We start from the raw sequence: 14,186 nt of genomic DNA on the forward strand, positions 1-14,186 counted from the left end.
AGCTCTGCGGCCAAAACTCGCTCTCTTTCCCCGTCATCAGGCAGCCCGAAACCAGCAGTCACCGTCTTAGCTAACCACAGTCATGCTGCCGAGGGAAACGTCCCATCCTCCGTCGTCCCCTCAAACTTTGACATGTCGAATTGTGAGTTCATGCCCAGAGAATTCCATACCCTGCATTCAATTCTCCCTCCATCTGTCGACCTCTTGCCCACTCAAACTCTCCAGCTAGTCAACTCAACAGCCAAAAACGTCATCCACAAGGTCCTTCCTGTCAATCAACCACACTATTCCCGCGTCTCAACCCAACCGGCTTCCCACCAAGCTGGGAAAATCAACCCCTCCTCCAACCCATCTTGTCCTCAACCCCCCATGCCTCAGCTCATGTCTACGTCCTTAAACAACCCCACTCTCTCAGCCGTACCTCTACGAAGTAGCCAAACCATGTCTTGATTGCAGCAAATCCCATCATGCATACAAAATGTTCTTGTTCACGTACTCGACACCATAAACCTAGCTTCTGCAAACTCCCTCCAAACCCTAAAAGACTTCATCTCCTCCATCACCTTCATCACCCCCATAACCAATTCCCCTCCACCTCAACGCTCCATCAATAGCACTTCTCCTAGATTGCATTCATCAAAGCACTCAAACACTAATCAAACTCACGACCTTCAATCTCCTTCTGAACTTAAAATTCTCTCCAACCCGCATTCTTCTCCACCAGCTAAATTTCCCTCAAGCTCTACCTCGCCTAGCAAAAGGAAGGTTGCTTTGGCAACAAACCCTCCTGGAACTAGTCACTCTATTCTGGTTGCTTACTGTCATGACATCGACAATCTCAAGGTCACCAAAAATGCGAGGAGCGATGCTTCGTCGTGAGACTCCTTATGAATGTCATGACTTAGAATTGTCGCGGGTGTGGAGGCCCGGTGACAATCCGAAACCTCAAAAGCTTCCTCCACAGCTCTCGCTCTAATCTGGCCTTCCTCTTTGAAACAAAGTGTGCTTCGGCAAAATCTCTCTCCATAATATCTTCTCTCCCGCTGCATCAATAACATATTGTTAGCTCCCATGATCAAGCCAGTGGCCTTTGGCTACTCTAGGATGACTCCATCAAAGTTGAGGTCTTGGAAGCATCCCCGAGTTTCATCTTTGCAGCGGTCACCAATCCCAAGGTCCTTTGGATCTTCGGTGGAATCTATGGCGATCCTCGCCACGGTACTGATGACCATCTTTGGAGGCGTATTAGCCACTACGCCTCCATCTCTCTCCCCCTCTATTTTATGGGAGACTTCAATGCCATCATTGCTGCTAACGAAAAGGATGGGGGTATCATGCCTCTTCACTCACGCTGCTCTGCATTCATCAATCATATCAACAATTTTGGCCTGCTTGATCTAGGCTTCGCAGGCTTGGCCTTTACTTGGTTGAACAAACGAGCTAGGGGTTTCCCTCGTTCGAGAAAGACTGGATAGATTCTTGGCTTCTGTCTCTTGCTGCTCCTCCTTCACTATCCTGAAGATCCTTGATCCGAACAAGGCGCCCGGGTCGGATGGCCTTACAGCCAGATTCTATCAATTGTTTTGCCCTGACTTGAAGACTGTAGTATGCAACTCCATCTCTAAGTTCTTCACCACTAGCAACTTGGATAATGAGATCAACAAAACTATCATTGTACTTATAAACAAGAACAACTCGCCTTCCACGGTCATTGACTACAGACCAATTGGGCTTTGCAATATAATCTACAAGATCATCTCAAAACTTCTAGCAACCAGAATGAAAATGCTTCTACCAGATCTTATCTTTGAAGCTCAAAAAGAGCTAAATATCGACAAGTCCTCAATCCTCTTCAGCAAGCGCATGGAGCCTAGAGCCAGAATGCATATTCTCACCATCATCAACCTTAAGTCGCTTGCTGCAGGCGATAGCTACTTGGGGTCCCCGCTCCTATTCTCCTCTTTGCAAAGAGAGGCTTTCCAGCTCATCCTTGACAAAACTAAGGGCAGACTGGTCTCTTGGAAAAGTAATCTCTTATCTCATACAAGCAAGCTTACCCTAATTAAGTCAGTTTTAAGCGCCTTTCTTGTTTACTTCATGGGTTCGACAATGCTCCCCAAATCACTCTTAAAAGATCTAGACAACTTAATTAGGAACTTTTGGTGGAGTTTCAGTAATGGTGGACGCCATCTTTTCCTCCGCAAATGGAGCCTGATTTGTTGGCCAACATCGAAAGGTGGGCTTGGCATTCATAATCCTCTCCTTATAAATCAAAGTCTCATCCTCAAACATGCATGGAGGCTTCTAAGCAATCCAAACTCGGACTGGGCTTCACTTTTAAAAGCCAAGTATTTCCCCTCTAGCTCCTTCTGGCGGGCAAATCTTAATCGAGCTAGTTCATCCATGTAACAACCTAGCCCTAAAAAAATAAAATAAAATAATAAAATTAAATAAATAAAAATTAAATAAAATTAAATAATAATAAAAATTAAATAATATTAAATAATAAAAAAAATTAAATTAAATTAATTTGGGCACGACGCAACTGGCCACATTGTGGTCGGCCTCGTGCCCAACTCGAGCCTAGTACGTGCGAAAAAAATCTCACCTGCTGTAGCAAACCTTGGGGCCGCCGCATGCCGCTGGTCTGGCTAGCTAGCATGGTGGGCCCCGCCGCTACTGCCATCCTCCCCCTCCACCACCTTCTCTCTCTTTAAATCTCTCTCTCTCTCTCACTCTCTCTCTATCACCCTCTCACTCTACTCTCTCTCGCACTCTCTTTCTCTCCTCATTGCCGACACCAGCTCACCACTACCTCCCTTGGAGCCATCGCCACCAGGCCCCTCCCCGCTAGCTCGAGTCCGCTCCTTATACACTTAGTTAGGATCTTTTCTTATTGTATTAGAAGTTTATTTTCATTAAAATAAGATTAAGTTTTTGTAGATGAGTGGAACCTTGTTAGTTGAAGAACTGATGTAGCCTCAAGAAGTCTCCTTCAATAATGCTTCTTCAACCACCCTAGAGATAGGGCATTACAATCCTTATATATGATCTCCAAGATAGAGCCAAATCCAAGTTTTATCTATACTCACGAAAGTCCAAGATTTTTAAACTTCGTTGGTGCATTCGAACGCGGCCCGGGTGCGTTCAAACGGCATGATTTGATCTCAAGTGCATTCGAACAGGCCCGAGTGCGTTCGAACGCGACAACTTGAATTCTTCAGGTTGCATTCAAACGCGTTTGTGAACGCAGCTCTCGGTCTGTGTGAACGCAGTAACCGCATTCGAATGCATTTGTGAACGCAGCTCTCATTCTGTGTGAATGCAATGCTCGCGTTCGAACGCGTTTGTGAACGCAGCTCTCGATCTGTGTGAACGCAAGTACCTACGTTTGAATGCGTTTGTGAACGCGGTGTGAACTCAATAGCTTTTCTCCAATAATCTTGCAATTCTTCAAACCAGAGATATTCTAAACTTGTATAAAGCTCATATACATGTAAAAGTACACTTAGAATATTTTGTACGCAATTGCCAACAATTAAAAACCTAACAAAATGCCAAAATCTGAGGGCACTTATTCTTCAATAGGAATGTGGCATTTGAATGTCAAAACTCGAGAGCACTTATTCTTTGATCGGGCTCTGACATTGGAATGAGAGGAAGAGGCATTCGTACGCCATAGCTAGAGAATGCTATTACTGAAATGAGGATGTTGATGATAACCAAGTTTGACCCAATGAACCTAATGTCCCCCTATTAGGTGGCTCGATCAGGTGGGACCATGTCACTCCACCACGCTTCCGCTCACTTTGTCCTCAAAGTAAAAAATTAGGGAAGCGTTAAAATCTGCTTCGAGCTCCCAAGATGTCTCATCTGCGAGTCTGCTAAACCACTCCACTAAGTCTTTCATCACCCATGTGTCATTGTCGAGTCTGCCTCTTACCTAAGATCGCCACCAGCTTGGGTTTAATTTGGTCAAGCTCCATATTTGGCAAGTTTGTCATAGTCGTCTCATTCGACACAATTTGAGCCCTCAAGCTTGAAACATGGAATACCATGTATATCCTTGATTCTTTGGGTAGGGCCAGTTGATATTTCATAGGTCCAATCCGCTCCAAGGCCTGGTGTCGACAAAAAAAATGATGTGCTAGCTTTTGGTAGAGTACAGGGCTGCATGGTGATTTATCAATATGGTTGCAACCTAATGTAGACCTAATTCCCCATGCCATAGATATGTTCTTGATGCCTATGGTCTGATGTTTGCTTCATTCTATGTTGGGCCACTACTAGGTGTCTTTTGAGTAGCCTAAGTAAGGCATCTCGATTCGCTAGCATCACATTAAATTTAGTGCGATCCATTGAGCTTTGGTTGGTCATTAGTCCTTAAGATCTATGGTGGGCATCCATAGACCGCTTCAAATGGAGTCATATCTGTAGCTGTGTGGTGCACCGTATTATCAAATCGTTATGCCCATGAAAGGTAGGTGAGCCACTATTTGGGTTGCTCTCCCACATAGAAACTCAAGTATTGCTCGAGGTAATGATTAAGTGCCTTAGTTTGCCTATTGGTCTAGGGATTGTAGGTCGAGCTCATGTTAAATGTGGTTCCTTGCTTATGAAAGAAGTCTTGTTAAAAGTGGTTCAGGAACACTAGGTCTCAATCCAACACAATGGACCTTGGAATGCCATATAGTTGCGACATATATTTCACATAAATGTGAGCTACCTTTCGTGTGGTGTACAAGTGTGCTAGAGCTGTGAAGTGTGCGTACTTAGTTAATCGGTCGACCATGACCATGATGACTGAGTACCCCTTAACCGTCGGTAGCCCCTCGATAAAGTCCATAGCTATATTTTTCTAAATTTGTGCCGAAATAGAAAGTGGTTGTAGCAGCCTTGCCAGTTTGGTTGAGTCGACCTTTGCTCGTTAAGACACTTTACAAGCTCAAACATATGCTTAAACCTCCTTCTTTTCCATATGTAACTTTGGACCAGCTTCTTATAAGTGCAAAACATTCCTTTATAGTTGGCCAATGGAGTGTCATGAAAGTGGCAAATCAAGGCGACTCACAACTCGAGCTTGGTCAGTACTCACACTCGTCCACGATCTAACACAAGTCCATCGCGTAACTCCAATCTTGAGTGGCTAGCCAGTTCCTCCTCCAACATGGATATGAGCTCGGCCATTTTCTAGTCCTCTATGTATGCTATCTACAACTCTGATAAAAGGGGAAAAATTAGAACTGTATAGGTTGCTAGCTTTGCAAATATGGTTGGTGCGAGAGGGTGTCGACAACGGCTCCATTCTCAGTCCCTTTCTTATACACCAAGTCATTGTCATCCTAATAGCTTTGTCACCCACCTTTGTTGCGCTAGAGTGTGTATCCGTTGATTGAGAAAATGTGGTAAGCTCATCTGATCTATGCATACAGTGAATCACGGTCCAATCAAGTAGGGCCTCAACTTAGTGATGGCAAAGATTATGGCATGCATCTCACGCTTCTAGGTGGATAGCTGCTGAGATTTCTCCATTAAGGCCTTACTAATATAGGTCACTAGTCTACCTTGTTGCATGAGGATAGCTCCAATTTCAGCCCCCAATTAGGGTTGGCAAATCTTGACCCGACCCGATAACTCGACACAATAGCCTGCTTCTAATCGAGTTTTGGGTTTATTCTAATCAGATTTGGTCATAAACGGGTCAACCCATCTAACTTGATTAACAATTGGGTCGTGCTCGGGTTTATAGTTGACCCATTTTGACCCGTTTAACCCATTTAAGTATATGGGTCGAGTCGGGTCAGGTCAACCTGCCAACCCTTACTATATAAACTAAACTCTAAACCTAACCCTACATCTCACACAACCTCACCCTCACACCAATCCACCCATTCCCAACCACCTCTCCCTTACACTGGCTCACTCATCTCCATCGCCTCACCCATCTCCCCACGCCGATTGCCCGAATCACCCGTCGGATCTCCTCACATCATCGTCACCCTTCGGATCTCCTCACTCCTCACGCCATCGTCGCTCGCGAGATCTCCTTATGCCAATGGTTTCTCACGCGAGGTCTAAGAATTTAAATCATCTTTTATTTGTAATTATTTGTAGTATTTTAGTTTTGGAACTTAGAACCCTATTGTTGGGTGCCTTAGCAAATGTTTAATGGAAAGTAGCTTTGCTAGTTTAGCTATAGCTTTTATACTCTTCTGTATATTACAAAATGAGGTTTTGGTCTTAAGTGTGAAGTATAACTTCCAATTTGATGTTTAAACTCAATATCCCTATCTTGTGGAACGTTTTTGTCCAATGTTCAGGATTGCTAAACCCACAAGCATGCCTATCTTGACTGTCAATCCATCTATTTAGTTTAATTTATTGTCCAGTGCTTTTATGGCATCTAGATCTATAGATGATGCATACATGAAACTTGTCCAGTATAACAGGTTAGTTATTTTCTTTGTTTTTGTCCTCAAATTTCTTATACATATATTGCTAATTAGATTTGTGTTGAATGTTCTTATTGGTTTGGTGAACTTGTTTCTTGTTTTTAGGTATTTCTTTAGGAGCTTCTTTTGAAACAAAATGGACAACAAAATTGGTGGATGTAATATAGTAATAGAGTTGCTAGAATAAGAAATAGTGAAGTTTTTCTTGTTGAAAATAGAAGAAAATCATGCAGCCTAATGTAAATACTAGTTTCTAATGCCATTTTTAAGTGCATGCTTTCAATTTTAGTATTTATAGATCCAGAAATAACTAGGGAGTCTTGTGCATAGCTATTTTGCAGTGATAGTTTTGAAATGAGATTTGAATAAATAAATGGTGCATTATGATTTCCCACGCTTCATTCTACTAAATTCATTTCCAAGAAGGCTAGGGAAAAAAAAGGTGGTGTTTGCATGTACCTATAATTGTTTATTTCTATTTTTGTAGTTTGTTTGTTTATATTGACAAGTCAAATGTACATAAAGAGTATATTACATGTTGTGTGGTGTTTAAATTGGGCCTTCACTTGCATTTCATGCTACATGTTAACTCCACAGACAACTAGCTGTTATTACTTGAAAATGGAAAATGTACATCCTAATTTCCTTGTTATCTTCTATTCCACTTGATTTATTATGTATAATAGATGCTTTATTTATCTCTCAATATTCTCTATCTTAGTTAACATTCTCTTCTGTTTTTTTTTCTGACAGGATCGTGATCTTAGGATAATAAAATGAAGGGCCCAATGCAATTATTTCCTCTTTTTTTTAACTATTTGCAGTTTGTAATATATTATGAACTTGAAATTATGTTGTAATTATCATGAGATTGTTAGACTTGTAAGTTGTAAGTTGAAATTAAAATTAGTATTTAAACTTATTTACTTAATGTTGAATGCCGGTAGTTGAATTATTATATAGATTTGTGTTGAATTGAATTTATGGTTGAATATTTAGAATTGTATATTTTTGTCTTGTATATTTTTTTCAAATAAAAAGAGATTATTTTGTTTGAATTAATAAATATTGAATTTCATATAGGATTAATAATACTTTGTTATTTGTGTTATTGTCTCGTGTTAATACGATTTTCATTTATTAAACTGGTTAGACGAGTCATGTGAATGTATCGTGTTAACACTACCTATTTATTAAACGGATTAAGTGGGTCGTATTAACATGTCGTGCTAACATGACCCATTTATTAAACAAGTTAGATAGATCATGTTACCCATTTAATAATCGGTTATGGTCGTGTCTACCAAATGTAATTTATTTATTAATAGAGTCGTGTTCGTGTTAGGATGAAGTTGACCCGACGCAAATCTAACCTGACTCAAACTAGCCTAACCTGACCCAAGTGCCACCTCTACCCCTAATGCATCACACTCCACCGCAAAGGGTTTGGTAAAGTCGAGTCGCACCAAAATTGGTGATGTCCTTTTGAATTCTACCTTAGTCAATAGTGCAGTCAAGGTGCAATAATTTTTCTTGTAGTTAGCCACAAATCGATAGTAATAGCCCATCAAACCAAGAAATCCATGCAACTCCCTTGGCATTTTCGGTATCAGCCATTGCATCATGTTCTGCACCTTTGTGGGTCGACCTCCACTCCAGCGATTGAAGTTATGTGGCCAAGGTACTGCACCCTTGAATGGCCATATATTATGGTCCAAACGTCTGCTTCCCGATCTGGATCTAATGCAGGAAAACAGCCCGCACAGTCGGAGAAAAATATTTACCAGATATTCTACCATAGACAAAAACTACAAAACCAGCGATGGTCGATATATAACTTCATGATCTACGTTTTTGGTATTTACACCCCTCGCAGATTCTAACTTTAACTAGGACGAAAATATGTAAAAGTGGGGGTGATGGTAGAAGTGATGAGTGGTGGTGATGATGAAGTGAGGGATGATAATGGCGATGGGGTGGATGGATTGTGGTGTTTAGGGAATAAGGATGAGGGGGAGAAGGGTCAAGATCCCAAGGAGGAAGGACTCGACAGACGAGGGAGGTTAGTGGATCACCGATGTCGAGATAGCGCACGACGTGGGCTTGAGCGAAGGGGAAGGAAGATTAGAGTAGAGAGGAAGGAAAGGGGTAGAACTTAATATTCATTCATCATAATGTTTTCACACCTTAAGAGGCTAACCAAACAAGCCAAAAATAACAAATAATAACCCTAGAAATAATGAATTTTCGCCAATCGCGTTCAAACGGGGTCGAGTGTGTTCGAACGCACATTTCGCGTTCTTTGTCTATGCGAACATATGCAGGTGTTTGCACGCGGGTGTTTGAACGGGTTCTGTTCGTTCGAATGCACAATTTGCGTTCTCTGTCGATGTAAATGCCTACAGGCATTCGCAAGGGACGTTCGAATGCATCCACCCGCATTCGAATGCGACATACAGAATTCTTATTTTTTTGAAATAACAACTAAAACACAATAAGAGAAGACTCCCATAAGGTGTATCCATGCTCGAGATGACTCGGTGAAGTCCAAATCACATCATTCCACCATGCTTTCGCTCACTTTATCCTCAAAGTGTGAATTCAGGATATCACTCCATCAAGGTTGTCTCGGGTTTCCATGTGGTCTGCTCCTGTGTCTGTCCCATCCAGCTTACCAACACCTCTGTGACTATTTGCCTTCATATCTGACCCTCCTTCGTGCTATGACCTTCCTTGGAGTGGGCTCAACTGCCTCTGATTCGGGCTCGAGTTGTTATGTTGCAACTTGCTCAACTGGACCAACTCGGGCTCTCAAGTTAGATACATGGAAAATCGGGTGAACTTGGGATGACTTGGGTAGGTCTAGCTTATATGCAACCACTCCCACCTTCTCTAGGATCTGAAATAGGCCAAAGAAGCGATGTGCCAGCTTTTGGTTCTGAATAGTTCGTACCAAGATTTGCCAGTATGGTTGGAATCAAACATAGACCTTATCGCCAACTTCATGCTTCTTTCCTGGTGTTTGCGATCATACACTTGCTTTATTCGGTTGTGCCGCTGCTAGATGAAGCTTAAGCCGTTTGAGTACTTCATCCCATTCTACTAGTACCTCATGTATGTCGGTACGGTGAGGTGCGCTCGGTCGGTCATATGATCTCAATGTTGGAGGTATGCGCCTATAGACAGCGTCAAAAGGGGTCATCCCAATAGCACCGTGATGAGTCGTGTTGTATGAGTACTCCGCCCAAGGTAGGTAAGCTAGCTATCTCTTCGGTTGCTCCCCGGCGAAGCATCACAAGTATTGCTCGAGGCAGCGATTAACGACTTCGGATTGCCTGTCGGTTTGCGGATGATACGCCGAGCTCATTTTCAGTTCAGTACTTTGCTGTTTGAAGTACTCTTGCCAAAAGTGACTCATAAAGATCGGATCACAGTCTGAAACTATTAACCTTGCCATTCCATGCAACCGGGCTATTTCTTTCACAAAATTTTTTGCTACCTTCCTTGTAGTGTACGAGTGCACTAGAGTTAAAAAGTGCGCACTCTTCATCAACCAGTCGACCACCACCATTACCATCGTATTCCTTTGACCTGGGGCAGTCCTTCAATGAAGTCCATCATCACATCTTCCAAAATTTGCTCTGGAATGGGTAGGGGTTGCAGCAGCCCCGTTGGTTTGGTCTAGTGTGCCTTAGCGCATTGACAAACTTCACATGCTCGAACATAGGCAACACCTTCCTTTTCCCCCTTGCTCATGTACGCCACCAGCCTCCCTTCTTGCATGAGAATAGCTCCAATTCCAGTTCCTAATGCATCGCATTCCACTATAAAGGGTTTGGTGAAATTGGGTAACGCCAAAACTAGAGCGGCGGTCATTGCCTTCTTCAATGCTTCAAAGGACTTTGTTGTCACCTCGGTCCAATGAAACTCTCCCTTCTTCAATAGTAATGTCAAGGGAGCGGCGATCTTGCCGTAGTTGGCAACAAATCGACAGTAGTAGCCCGTCAATCTAAGGAAGCGTCACAATTCTTTCAGTGTCTTTGGAATTTGTCATTGCACCATGTTTTGCACCTTGGTGGATCGACTTCCACTCCCGTCGCTAAAATAATGTGGTCGAGATACTCCACTCTTGGCTGGCCCCATAAACATTTAGACTCCTTCACCTTCAACTCATTGTCCTTAAAAATCTGCAATACTTTGCGAAGGTGAACAAGATGCTCCCTCCATGAGCGGCTGTACACAAGGATGTCGTCAAAGAAGACTAGCACAAACTGCCTTAATAACGCCCTAAAGATGTCATTTATCAAACCTTGGAAGGTGGAGGGGGCATTAGTGAGTCCACAAGGCATGACCTTGAACTCATAATACCCATCATGTGTGCGGAATGTTGTCTTGTGCACATCCTTGCACCTCACGCAGATTTGGTGGTAGCTAGCTCGCAAGTCTAACTTATTGAAATAAGAGGCCCCCAAGAGCTAATCCAAAGGTTTTTCAATGACCGATATGGGATACCTATCCTTCACCGTGATGGCATTGAGTGCACGGTAATCTACGTAGAATTGTTGTAACAACCCAACCGTAAAAATGATGATAATAATAATAATTAAAAATTAAAAAATTTCATGGGCACGACGTGGGCAGCTACATGAGCAGCTTGCGTGCCACACTCTCGCCGCCGCCGCCACAGCCAACCGGCTGCGGCCAACTAGCAACTGCTGGCCCCGTCGCCATCGCTGTGGCCTCCCTCCCCACCGCCTCCCTCTCTCTTTTTCTTCTCTCCCCGCTCTCTTTCGGTCTCTCTCTCTCTCCTCTCTCTCTTTCAAACACACACTCTCTCTTTCTCCGTCTCCCTCTCTCCCTCCCTCCCTCTCTCTCTCTCTCTATCTCTCTACTGTGGGCTTGCCGCCCTCTCCATCACTTCCACTAATGCCAGTGAGCCTCTTCCCTCCTCCTCCCAGCTGAGCCGCCGGCAAGAGGCCAACCACTGGCTAGCCACTCCCCACTGGCCCGGTCCCCTCCACCTCCCTTCCCTTCCCTTTCCTTCTCTTTCTTCTCCTCTTCTTTTCTTCTTCTTCCTCTTCTTCTTCTTTTCTTCTTCTCCTTTCTCAGCTTCTTCTTTTGTTTCTGCAATAGTGCCAGCACTCGCGGCATTATTTTTATTTTTTTATTTTATTTTATTTTTGTTTATTTATTTAGTTAGGTATTACTTTCTTAATTAATGTAGATAAATTATTTAGACATTAATTATTTTAATAATAATATATATTCTTTAACATGATGATTATTAATTATAATTAGTATAATTAATGATTAATTAGGTTATAAACTATTACACATAAATATAGGTAATACTTTTATTTATTTATTTATTTATATTTCTATTAGATTAATAGATAGTTTTGTAAATTATAATTATTAGATTTATGTACTAATATTCATAATATATGAATTTTAAGTAATTTTAACAATTATTATACACTATTGTGTGTAGAATAATATACTAGTCTTTTTAATTAATTAATTAATTAATTAATTAATTTGTATAATTAAGTAAATACAATATAATTTTTTATTAATTAAGATAGAGTAAGAATTATAAAATTTATTATAAAATAGATCTTGTCAATTCTTATATCTTATTTATAATTATTTAGCTTTTATTTTATAATTATATATTTAGAATATTTTAAATAAAAAGAAACAAACCTTTCTCCTTATGTTATAACTAGCACTTTATGATAATAGTATATATAATGTTTGAATCGTACCTATAATGTGGATCTATGAGACACCTAGTTAGAGTCTTTTCTTATTGCATTAGTTATTTATTTTTATAAAAATAAATTTCATGTAGATCGCATTCGAACGCGGAAGGGGTTGCGTTCAAATGCCTTTCCGAACGCCTACATCAAGTTTGCAAAAATAGATAACGCAAAATGTGTGTTCGAACGTAGTTAGGCGTGTTCGAATGCCTGCATCAGGTTCACATCGACAGAGAACGCCTTTTGTGCGTTCGAACGTGATCAGGCGCATTCGAACGCAATCGATGGGAGTCCGCTAGAATTAGGGTTCATAATTATTATTTTGGCTTGTTGGCTAGCCTCTATAAAGGTGTGGATGGCAGCCAAAAATTATATTGCTATTGAATATTAGTTTTCTGCCTCTATATCTTCTCTCTAGTCTTTCTACCCTAATCTCCCTCTTCCCACTTCACCAACCTACCACCTCTACCATTGGCAAGGTTTCTCATAACTTCTAATCCCCCTCATCTGTCGAATCCTCCCCCTTCCTTGGGATCTCGACCACTTCTTCCCCTTCGTCTTTATCACTTAAACTACACCAACTATCCACTCTCATCTCCATTATCATCTATAACCTTAATATACAAAAAGAGTAGATCCAGAAGTTACGGATCGATCAAACTTAGTTTCGTAATTTTTTTACTACGGGAAAATATTTGGTAAATATTTTTCCTCGATTGCATATGAGTTGTGTCTCGTGAGGGTTTGCAGTGAATTTACCCACAAAATTCATTAAGTCAATTAAACAAAATTAAAGAAAGAAAATACAAGACTCAAGTAATTAAAAAAATCTTAAAAAGAAAATAATAAAATCACCTAAAATTTTGCTACTTATTGATTATGTAACAACATTTAGCAAAATCAACCGAGATCAGTAAATCTCAAACTTCGCAATTATCCTCAAGACCTCATACTAAGAATATACACAGGTAAATACTAGTAAATTTTCACAAAGCGGACATAGCTAGAGTCAATCAATCTAAAAAATGTAGGCAAGGTATCCAATTATCTTCTCATTTAGCATTAATATACATTCTACCCTTATTAAAACTATTCATTCTCCTAAAATTATAATAGAAAAGTATGCTGCAATTAAACACAAGGAGATAGATCCAGATCTGAATCACACTAGAACACCAAGGTATATATATATAATATGCTCTATTGCAATCTTAATTTTCTTATTAACTTAACTTAGAATTTCATAGTTGAGCAATGCTAGTGTTATCTTGCTTTCTAGATGGCCCTTGTAGCGAGGATTCTGCCAGTGGATTTAGCCACTGGAGGATGAGGCACCACTCGGGCATCACCCTCGAACCAAAATGCGGTATACAACTAACAACCATAAATTAGAGATGGTAACTCTGCCTTTTGACGCGAACACTTCCCGAGTGGTTACGTGAAGGCCCGGTTACTCAGTAGAGAGACTATTGCTCTAACATCAATTATATCTTTTTGCATTTCAATCAACTTGATATATTTATCAGTAGCATATTATACATTCAACCTACATGTGATCTAAAAATTTCTCCTGAATAATTAGCATGAAACTCTATGATGATAGATCGAGAATTATTAAGAATACCAGATATTTTATACTGATCCTCGCATTTATTTCAGAAATATAATGGTAACAAGACTACATTTTGAGGATTGCATCACTAAAACACATGTCCCATTAGTTTTTTTTTTAAATAAGTGTATAAAAATAGAATGAAGAAAATAGGATTTATGCTTCGCTTAATCAAAACATCACTTTGTGTTTGATCCTCGCTTTCTAACCAAATTGATCCTGCTAAATACCACTTCATATTCTAAGGAGAAAAAACATAGAAAAATATCGGAAAACAAAAGATAACTACAAGTAACTGAGAAGAAAAGACCTAAAAAAAGAAAAAAAAATGAAATTTCATCCCCACCAATGTAAATTCTA

Source organism: Typha latifolia, chromosome 6 (assembly GCF_019914945.1).
Source record: "Typha latifolia isolate L0001 chromosome 6, TyphaL0001v2, whole genome shotgun sequence".
NCBI classification, from domain to species: domain Eukaryota; kingdom Viridiplantae; phylum Streptophyta; class Magnoliopsida; order Poales; family Typhaceae; genus Typha; species Typha latifolia.